Below are 11,939 nucleotides of genomic sequence, written 5' to 3' on the forward strand. Positions count from 1 at the left end.
AACTCGTAAGAATATTAATTCTTTATGAAAATAAGTTTTATTGAGGAAAATCATTTCTGGACGGAGCTGAAGGAATTCAGAGGCCAAGGAATTTCATTTTAGTTTCTGGGTATTTTTACAAACTGCAATAAAAGTGTTAAAAAATCGTCACGTTATTGGATAATATAACTGGGTTTAACCTTGCAAGTCTCGTGTGCAATACAAGCCTCAAACCTCATGGGGACCTGGACGTTTTTCCGTTCATTTTTATTAGAGACTAACGGGCAACGGTATTGAAATTTACACGTCCCGTCGATTCGCACGTGAAGAATACCTGTGGCTTTTTTTAAGCTATAATTTACCGCAGCGATTTATGGGGACATTAATTTAAGTGGTTACCGAAATCGTGGCTGAAGCTTTTTTGGAGTTTTTATCTAAAAACGATTTTTTAAAGATGCTGAAACGTTGCGAAAACGCGCAACGTGCCTTTGGAATTTTGGTTGTGTACGAAATTATTTACATCGAACTCCAAAAAAGTATGCTGTAAATCATACTTTGAGAATATTTGACGCAAATTTTTTTTCGATTCCAGTGAAACTTTTACTCCAACAGCTGCGAAGCAGCGATCGCTGCTGCGCCTACGGGAATTTCATTTTTCCGGAACGAAAATCGGACAACGATAGCTGTTAAGTTGATCCGAGGAGCCAGACGGAGAAAAGTCGTTTATACAAAAACGAGTAGCACGGAAACGTCAGGTCCGGTTGTATCACTCGCTTTCATCAAATTCTCCATAACTTCATGAAATCTCAGCCTCGAAGATTTTTGCACACATTCTTGAACACGTTAACGTTAAGAAAATGCAGAGAAGTGACGCGGTTTTCTGTCCCGTCACACTCATGTCCCCTTTCAAAATAAACAGTCGACTTGATATACGTGGATTGTCATAATATTTAGCAACTCCTTGACAGTTTCGTCATTTGAAAAGTACACATTTGTACCTCGTAGCGGATTTCAGTATTAAACAGTTAAACAAAGTTTGCTTCTCCTCCTTGCACGTATCTGAGTACGGTGTGTATAAATACTTGCATAGATCATGTCAACCATATGCTTACGCAGTGAGCATATGGCATGTACCACTTCTGCAAGAAGAAGTCCTCTCGGGATCTCCGCTATAATACATCAAAGACACAGTTATGGTATCGTGTAGAATTTATCGACCAGAAATGGAATTCATCAGTCTGGGCAGAGCAACTCCCATTTGTGATTGATGAGTTTCTCCAAATGTCAATATCTGCTCCAATTTATTTATCCATCGACCAAAAAAAAAAGTGATTCCTGAGCGAAGAGTTTTTTTTTAAGGGTAAGGAACCGGTAATTGTTTTTATCTGCTGTAATTTAATTCAGGGCTCGGCAATCTTGTACGAGGCTGAACAAATGAAGTTAAAAAATGCAAAATCAGACGATTGAGATCGAAAAAATGGAGAAGTGTCGAAGCATCGTTCTCATTCTCGGCCCTGCAAACGCCGCCAACGACCCAGATCAATCGCCTTGGAGTCCCTCAAACAAGAAAGTACAATTAAAGTTTGATCGAGCAAGCATAAATTTGTATCGAATTTCTTACGCAGTTTATTTTCAATTGTCGTCTCCCTTACGGAAAGCACTTTCTCCACGACGAGACAAATATGATAGTAAAGCAAAAAAAAGGGTAAGAAATTTAGCATGAATGTACGGGCGCACAATGTGTCCAGTGCTTTGTGTGGGCGACACACCCGTGCTCGCGATAGCGCAAAGGATCGAGCCGCTCGGAACCGCGAGCGCAACGATTTCTTACGGTCGGTAACGTCGTTAGATACTTTCACATTCCGAGTCGGGTTCTCGACGATCGCGCCGTGCAGGCTGCAGACTCACGGGATATATCCAATAATTAGGCTGGAACGTAGAGAATATTAATGTCAGTGTTTAGCGAGAGGGGGATACGAGCAGAGAGAGAGCGCGTGTTCGTGTCATTGTCCCGCGTGATTGCGGTACAGCCGAGCGGATTATCGACCTCTGAGACGATTATTACGACGACGAAAAAATACGAAGACGACGAGAAGATCGCATGGGTAATTGTTCCTGCAACGCCTGCGGGACTGTTCGTCGTCATCGTCGCCGTGCCAATAAAACGTCCGAGAATCAACGCAACACAGCAGTACGTTGGGTAGGGTCTCTTCGATTTCTCAACGGAAGAGTGTGGGATAGGTCAGAGCAAGTCTCTCTCTCCAGTTTCATTTTCTTACCATTTACAACACTTTTAATACTATTTATATCATCGATTTTATTTACGTATTTATTTCTGCTCAAAGCTTCCCGTTTAATTTGTTTCCTCTTATTAAATCGTATTCCTAATAAACGACTACATGGAAATGGCTACTGAGAGATTTTTCCCATCAACGGATTCGAAATTACCGTGATATTCGATAACGCAGAACTCTCATCTTTACGAGAGCTTGCATAACTGACGACACACGAAAACTAAATTTCTCGTGATGCTTGCTTTCGATTTTTTTTTTTCATTATCCTCCATTATTGCAGAATTATTCAAATGGTTTTATGTCATCGATTAGTATCGAGAGATACGTCTTGAAAAATCTACTGCGACCATCAATTAAAAGACACTCGACGAAAGGCACGTCAATAAGGTTTTTTTTTTTTTTCGTGTAAATAGACACATTTTCCTAGGTTTCATCATCAAAAACTTTTGGTTACATCCCAATTAATAACGAGGAAGATGTAACTATACTTTCGTCACATAATTTCGTATCACGTGTGTGCAATGAATAACGTATTCAATAATTGTTGGTGCGATTATTAATTACAAATCGATGAGTAAAATATGCCCGCGGAAAGACATTCTTTCCTGGTATATCGACGTGATATTTTAATCTGCATCTCTGAATAAAATTTGCCTAATCTAAAATATCATCACTGCGCGGTTAATTTCGCCGTCAGTAATAATTCCAGTTAGTGGCAATGAATCTCTATGGGGAAAGAAGCGTACACACATCGACGAAGTATCTCCTCATCGTCCACGTGAGTTCGCCAAGAATTAACGAGCCTCTCTCTTTATTTCTCTTTTTTCTGTCCCTCTCATGATCGGCATAGGATTCTCTGCCTATACTAGTTTCCCGGAAAGCACTCGTAGCCATCCGCGTGTTTGCGGGAGATACTAAAAAACTGGATTCGTGTTTGTATCGCGGAGTCGCATGCAGGTCGAATAGCCAAAGGATTCGAGTATCACTGTATTCACTCGTACAGAGGCTCTGTATTGAGCTATAGCGTGTAATTAAAGAATGTGTATTTTATAGATCCTGAGAACGTCATGGGGCAGTTTCGTACAATCTTTTGAAATTGTATCGCCTGCGGTCGATCTTTGGATCAACTTTTCGTTGGGAATAGTTGCTTATTATACGGAAAATGAGAAAACGCTTTTGTGAATATTGCAGTTAATATTGTTCGAAGCTGAATCCGCATTGACGGGTCGAATTTTATTTCGATTTTTTTTCTCGTTTCACAGTGTCGGATGAAAAACTTTGACAATCAAGATTTTTAAAGAAAATGTTAAGTTCGTAATGATTGAATTTGCGGATTGAATGTGCGTATTAAAATCTTTATGGAGATAGTATATATTGGAGCAGAGACGAAGCAAAAAGGAAGCCTCTCGGCCAATGACTCTGTCACTCATTGGTCCAGCATCCCGATCGCACCAGTTCTTAAGAGAATCTTTTTTCGTTTTTTTCTATTGCACTATCCTCTATCTTGTTTCTCTCTAGAGATGATCGTGAAAACCAGTTCGAGAAACAACACGAGGGATGAGAGTGACGACGATCGAACTGAGATATTATCTCCAGCTTCCTTCGTACGAACGATAAATTACTATACAACACCATTTTAATACACGTTCTGTGGCGGCGCCAAGCACTTCCATGGAGACTGAAAATTTCACGATGCCTGCAAAAACGGCCCAACCCTGCAGAATGTAAATTTAAACTTTTGTTTAATTGTTGGTTAAGTGTGTTGGCTGTTTTGTCTCTTGGCTCGTAAATTACGTTTTCACTGCACATGAGCTAGTAACTATAAATTGAGAGATGTCAAAAAACAATTATTCTGCTTCAACTGCGCCAGAACTCACAATTATCCTGCTGTTTTCACATTGAATGTTACGTACATTCTGAACACGAAATAAAAAAGCGAAAAAAATGGGAAGGAAGAGTGCATCGAAGAATATAACCGAATTGGAATTTTTTGTAAAAGTTCAAAAATAATTTTCTCGCTTCGAGGATTTTTTTAATCCAATAATTAACCAACTATAAATTAATTGAATGGGCTGCAACGACTTTTGCTATTTGATTCATCAAACGTTTGCAGTGACACCTGTTGGTAGGTCGTCAGATTCGCTATCCAAACACTCGATTTCAGTTCTTGAGTGTATAGCTCAAGGAAATATTTCTCAAATGCTAAAAATTGTTATTTGCACACTGAAAAAAACGGTTTTCAAATATAAATGCATATCATGAACGAAAAAATGATTTTTTTCCCAAATAACTTTATGGAAAATCCACTTCAATAGAACTTCGACGATGTTGAATCATTTAATAAAATTACATGCGAAAAGTACGACGATAATCACTTTTGCGTGGCTTCCCTCGATGCGCGTCCACATAAAATAAAATAAAGTGTCCATGCAAGGTCCATGCAATTTTTCTCTTCCCGCAATTAAAAATTCAACGGTCGATGATGGTATTTATCAGTGTGAAGTGCGATTATGTCTCCGAAGTGTTATTAGAGTTAAGAAATTAGTTGTAAACAGGAAACGCGAAGTCGCGATTACAAAGTAAAAAAAATTGAATGGAGGGAATGTATGCAATGTGATTTCTCATTGTGTATGGAGGCTCGCTCATGTGCTTGAGTTTTTGAGAATTTCGCACATGTCTATTGCGATTGTGCGAGAGAGTATAAGAGATGCGTGTGAACGAGAGATGCATCGTTCGAATGCTCGCAAGAGAAGCTTATTTGCCGTAGCGTTTTATAATTTATTATATCATGAGCGACGTATACACACGTATTTTTCTGCGCGCACACGTATAAATATACATGAAAGTATGTGTGTGTAGCGCATCCACATAGAACTGCGTTTCGTGCAGCAAGAGAGATAGGCGGACGGGTGAGAGGATCGAGGCCGCGAGAGGTCGAATATTATCATTACATAAATAATTATAATGAGCGATCTCTCCCTACACGGAAGCGTATTCAAGGTATAAAAGTTTTACTCAAGGGTTAACGTATAAGTAAGATGATCGCGTGGTTACATCAGGAAGGGTAAAACCTTCCGAAGGTCGCGCGCCTTTTGCACCTTCCGCAACTTCGTTTCATAGAGTATCCTTCGATCTCTCGCGGGCTTCTGATGGGCTCCTGAAACGACTCCGCCTTTTTTTCATTTGTACCGATGCTCCTTCGCATTAACTCGTGGCTGACATTCGAAAAAATGTGAGTTAACCTCGCTACAGCTTAATTACGGTTTAAGCTCGAATCGCTTTTCCCCTTTTCAACTTTTTCGAATCGAAAAATATTGGATGAGAGCCAGCATTTTGGGGGCTGATCCCTTCAGGAATTACGTTCGTAAAAGATCCAGCCAACGTTGATATTTCTTAAGTTTGCCTCCGCTACTGTTGATGCGAAAAATTGGAAGTTACTGTTAGTAAATAAAATATAAATGACCACCGCGAATCCATCTCTCTATATTCCTATACATTAAGCTGTGGAGTATAAACTAAATCTCGGTAGTTCCGTGTACACGCAGAGTCATTACTCGGAGCGGCGCACGGCGAGCTCGATTCTTCGTTCGCGTATTCTCATAGCTGATGCTGCCGAGACGTTTCATCCACGCGATCTCCCAAGCTTTTTCACGACGATTATGCAACACACCCATACAGCCGTAACCCTCATTGACCTCTTCCTCGAACCTCCCAATCTCTCGTACTGTTAATCACTAATAAGGAAACTCGCTCGACTTTACGACGATTCCTCGGGGGAGTTAAAGACTCCGAATGTCTTATGCAAATGAGAAACTCAATAGTGTACGCTACGAAAGGCGACTGAGGAATTTTTATGTTATGTCATATATGTGCGAGCCAAGATCGTCAGTGAGTGCGCCCGGAGAGCGTTGTTAAACAGCAATTACAAAGTCGTTTATTTTCGTTTTTCCCTCTGCGCGCACAATGTAATTATGGAGAAAATTGTACAAATTCGGATCACCTCATCGGCTTCCTGAGAACGGGGCAGACCAAAAAACTTTACTACCATTGTCTTGGTTTTTCTATTATTCGAATATACCAATAACAAAGATGAAACATCACGGTTCCATCTCACTTGAATTCTGAAAAAAACATCGAATGTCTCGTCGAATGCAATAAATGATTTACGGAAGTGAGCATCTCCAAATTTATTCAACTGTTAAAATAGTCATAAAATATAATTCCGAGGCTAATTTTAATATGGAAAAGTCAATCGAATTCATAATCCATAATTTATGATTCTTCGTCCTTATGTCAACGTCCTTAAAAGGGGCTCGGATCGAATTTCATTCGTTTTTTCATCATCGCCCCGCTTGATCAACGAATAAAACAAGGGAATAAAGCGTTGTCGAGTTTGTTTTCGACACCGTCTGATGAATCGTGTTGTATAAATAGGCTATTAAACGAAAACGCATATAATTCAGGCATTATATTAGCATAGCCGAGAATCCCTCGATGACAACGCTTTTCGAAGAAATCCCGGACCATATACGTATATTATCAGGGTCGAACGTTACGCGTTACGAAACGTATTCGAGAGCACACAGCCCAAATTGGGCTTTCGGTATGAAAATAAGGCGTGCAACATAATATCCTGTCGAGAGATTCGCCGAGAAGATTGTTTTCTTTTTTCTTTGGTCTTCTCACCAGCATTCGATGGGGTTCTGTAGTTTCGTAAGCTTGCATATAAATGCACGTACCTCGGAGTATCTTCGGGGGCTTTTTTCAGGTTCGGCAAGATGAAGAGGTCGCTCCGGTGTTTTATATATATTTACATATGAACATGTGCGTATAAGCCATACCGAGACTCAACTTTCGACGCAAGTCGATGAGCCTTATCGATCGTCCATTGATTACCGGATCGCGAGGCAATTCCTTTTATATCCCTCGCATCGAAATACCGACAACGTCGATGCATCGATGAGCTCAAGTGTGCGTAAATGTGCCCACTTTAAAGCGCCGCATTCGAACGTCTTCGACTCTTTTGACACTGAATACCGGTATAAATCCTCCGCGTGGAAAGTCGTCTCACACCCCTGAGGAATGTTTGTTATCTATAGACGTGAACGTCTATATACGAGAAAATCGAAATCGTTGGCGTAAGAGTGATTAATGTTGGGCCCACGCAATTGAACGCAATTGCGGTTACAACTACTCTATCAATATTTGAGACCATCGATCACGCGCTGCTCGCTCGCCCTGCATCTTCCATGAGAATTCAACTCACAGACACTGCACGTGTAGTAGTGATACTGCGAGCGGCTGAATATATCAAATGGGCGTTTATTTTGTAGACGTTTCGCACGTAGATTCGATGGGACTTGACCGTATTCTGAGATTGAACGGCGCATAGAGGCCGTTTACGGATAATTAGAGGGCGGACGGACGAGATCTATGGACGTTCTTTGATAAATAGCGTTCGGAGTATGTCATTTCGAGCTTTCCACGTTCAGAGCTGTAGACGTTCTGTCGTAGGTGTTTTGAGTCATTGATTCATTAGATCAGTGTCAGTCTGTAAACTGGTTTTTATTATTTACTGATTCCTTTTTCTGCATGCTTTTCGTTCTTCCACTGGCTCGATCGTATGTCCCAAAGGTATTTAGCTTTTTCGTGTAATTTGTGATTATATCGAATGCATTTTTTCAGGCCTCCAGTTCAGAGGAGCGAGTGGCTATGGAATTTCAGGCAGGGAACCATTTTTCTCCACAGCTTTTCTTTATAGAGTCAAGAGAGAAGGTCCGTGCTACGTAAGACCTGATGAAATTATGAAACCGCGTTTCCTAGCCCTCGAGGATCGTGTCGTGCACACGTTCCATGAGAGCTACTTGCCCTTCTGCGGCGTTAAAGCGCTTCTGTAAGCTGGAGGGTTTCAGCCGAGGGGTCTCCTTCAGGAATCCCAAGACCGAAGACGTCTCTCAATGGAAGTGTTCTCGGAGATAGTTTGTAGTTTAAAATCCTCATTTGATTTGCACAAATTACGATGCTGATATCTGTAGAGGCTGATCGACGGAAAATGATCGAGGCAAAGGGAGTTTTTCAAGCCCTCTCGTGCTTGCAGTGCTTCGAAGCGATATTAACGTGGATAAATCAGGTTTCCAGAGTCAGCTAGTTAAATGGCGAGCTATCTTAGGAATGGATGTAAGAAAGGAGCCCTTTTTATTGTGCAGGATCTACGTACACACGAAAGCATATTCACACATATAAATTCTCGCATATGTGCAAGCACGCCGCTGGCAAATTGCATTGTCACGGTGTCGATCGTTAATCGCACGGCCGTTGACACCTTTATAATAGAGGTGGTGCACACGCGGGGCTCTATACACGTCCCGGTAACCGCGTGTGTTCCGCGTGCTCGACGCGCCTACAATATCCACGGACAAACGAGTTCGCAAGCACGTGCAATCGCCCTCGATCGACCAAATACTCGACTTGGCACTTTTAAATAGACTTATATGCTCGTATTTATGGTGGATGGAGTGCATATAAACGGGTGTCCATTGTACACGCCACCCCGGATCCCTTTAACGTGCATAACTTCGAATCGCTGCTTGACCAGGATGCGTTTTGCGCCTATCGACGTCTTTGGTCTAAACGATTTATAGGTACAGAATCTGTTTCAAGTGGAATTTCGAATAATTTGGGGCTTGTCACGAATACAGCGAAGTTCATGAAAGTATGCTTTAATGAGGATCATTCTTTTAACATATTCAGCGAGTCTCGATAGCAGTCAAACGTTGCTGTTAAAATGAAGCCCTTTCGGTTCAAGAAAATGTATGATTTCTATAAAGCAATGAGAATTTGATTGGGATTCAGTGATTAGGGGGAAAAATATTATGATGATTGATTCGAAGCAAGAATAATCTCACATGAGAAAAGAATTTTTTTCTCTATTATATCTGTACTCATCTGCATATCCGAATTAGTCAAAGACAGTGTGACCATCTTCACTGCCAACACCAATCGATAATATCAATACTCAATTCCAAGAACAAATCATTTATCAAACAACAAGTTTCTTTATTTTATAACATCTTTTAAACATTTGTAGTTCTCCTTTGAAAAAATTCTTCAACATTTAAAAATCTGGAGATTTAGGCTATAATCGAAGTTTTCCACACACGATCGGACGATCCGATCTGTGCGTAAGCTTGCTTCGGAGGGCAACATTAACATTCATGCATTAACTGTTAACACTTCACCTGTCAAGTCCATTTCATTTTTCTGCAATAAATCAAATCTTACGGGCTGATCCAACTAGGTGAAGGCTGATCATAAAAGAATATTTTTCGTCTTGACACTCGTCATTGAACGCCATTTCACATTCAATTCCCCGGCTAGGATAAAGAAAATAATGGCTCTTGGAAAAAATACAGTGGAAAAATTACAGTGGGTTAATGCAGCGAATCTCTCTAAACTGCAAATTTCCAAAGTGCACATAGTTTTTATCACTTCGCCAACGAGTAGGTCGAAGTTCCACAGCTCTGAGAAGTACTCTTTCGACTATCCCGCCAGCAATCATAAAACTGCTCCACGTAGTTTATAATTTATGGATCGCTAGAAAAAATTATTCAATCGTTCGGCCCGGGAGATTTTAACCACCTACTTGAAATGGGACCATTGCATTATTCTTCGCAACTAATGAATTCGCCACTACGGTCATTGGAAGCTCGCTCTTCATATGCGGTATTTATTAGAAAAAATGAGGAGGTGAAATTCCCATGGTCGAAGAGGTTACGTTGATGCATAATTGCAGAACATCGCTTTCTCTCCCCCGCTCTCTCTCTCTCTCTCTCTTCCCATCTCTTTCCATTTATTCTCGTGGTCCATTGGTTTAAGATGCCAGTGAGCTTACTGACCAGGACTGCCTTGCGGTGAATAACCACGTGTATCCACTCCTTCGCACTGGCGAGCACGGGCCAAGCCTTTATGCTCCGAGTATGCCACTGTTACGTAAAAAATGGGGAGTGTACTGTTACAGCCTCGCGTGCCGACGCCAGCAGCTGAATAGCTTATACAGCCTGTTGTTAATACCAGCACGTAAACGAAGCGGTGTATATGCATCGATGTGTATAATATCTATATAATAATAAAGTATATGTGTGCGCGTGTGTGTGTGTGAAGGAGACTGCGTGTAACGTAGAACGTTAATAAACGTTAGTATCCGCCTCGAATCAACCTGAGAGTTGCTCCTTCACCTCAATCGTTTTTCGCGACTCTTCTCTCTGTGCCCCGAGACCGCGAGCCTTTCGCATCTCTTCCGCGTGCGTTACTCTGCGATCTGTCTCTATACATTCGTACGCGCGTTCTCATCGGAGGAATCCCGCGACTCCCTCCTCTCTATTTTCCTCTTTTTATTCAGTTTTCAATGTTGCCCTGTATCTCTCTCACTCTCTCCAAGAGATTCGCCCTCTAACGACGACTATGATTGGTCTCTCGCAGCAGCACACATGGAGAAAAATCCTCATCGCGCTTACCGCGTGTGTGTATACACGCTATAAGTGCTCGTTACCGGAACGAGAGCTATACATACCATCAGAGCCGACAATTATCTACGGGCATGTATCGGAGAAAGAAGTGCTCGCCGTATAGGTTCGCGTGACTTTTTCCTTACCTGGCGCATACTCGCCTGTATAACCAACTCTCTCGTTAAGCTATGGGAATCCTTATAAATCCACGGTAGCACTAACCGGAGACGCGCCCGCCAAGTCTCCGGACTGGAGTTACTTCGGTACGGGAAATTCTTCATTTTCATCAACGACGACGGATACGAATGGCTTTAATTAATTGCCTCATAAATGCTTTCTTTCGGTCTTTCTTTTTATTCAAGAGCGTTACAATGTTTCGTTGGATTGTTCGTTTATTGCAGTTTAGGCTATAATCACGCTCGCACTTTTTTTCTATCGAACAAATCAATTTGGGGCTCGCACTCTGTTTTAAGGATTCGGATGACTGGATTGCTGAGTATCGGCGTGATTCATCCAGCATCCGGATAATTTTTCTTAAACATATTGCATAACAGTAAGCACATTTTTCAATTTCCATCAAAGGTTCAACGCTCAGTTGCGAAGTCGATAGAATTACGCCTGGTCAATTTGCACTTTGATACAAAAACATTTTAATGCTTAATAGCTCTCATAAAGTACTGCTCGAATAATGAGAGTTTAGCTCATTAGGAAAGCCGGTTAAATGCTTTAATAATATTCTAATCGCTCGAAAAGATCGAAGATAAAACACTGTGTGAGCTATCGAGTAAAGCTCAATACATGGTCAAATAATTCGGCATGTTTTTTTCATTCAATAAAAACTTAATCATCACATTAAGATCCTGATCTGCTGACTGTGTTCGAGGTTGATTCAAAAAGATTTCGCGAGTTAAACTTTTTGTATTTTCCATCGAAAGTTACGGTTAAACGCACGACTCACTCCACCAGTGTCTTTCCATATCGAATGAAGTCTTTTGCCGTCGAGCCGAGACACTCTAATCGCAGCAGGAAAACTCAAACGACCGGTACAAGAGACACGAACACACTTGGATATTTGCGTACATTCAAAGGCTGAAATGCATACGTACAGAAAGATATTTTCATGCATAGAACTCAGTAAGTCTTTGGTCCAGGCCATTCTGTA

The sequence above is a fragment of the Venturia canescens genome, chromosome 6 (assembly GCF_019457755.1).
Source record: "Venturia canescens isolate UGA chromosome 6, ASM1945775v1, whole genome shotgun sequence".
Taxonomy (NCBI): domain Eukaryota; kingdom Metazoa; phylum Arthropoda; class Insecta; order Hymenoptera; family Ichneumonidae; genus Venturia; species Venturia canescens.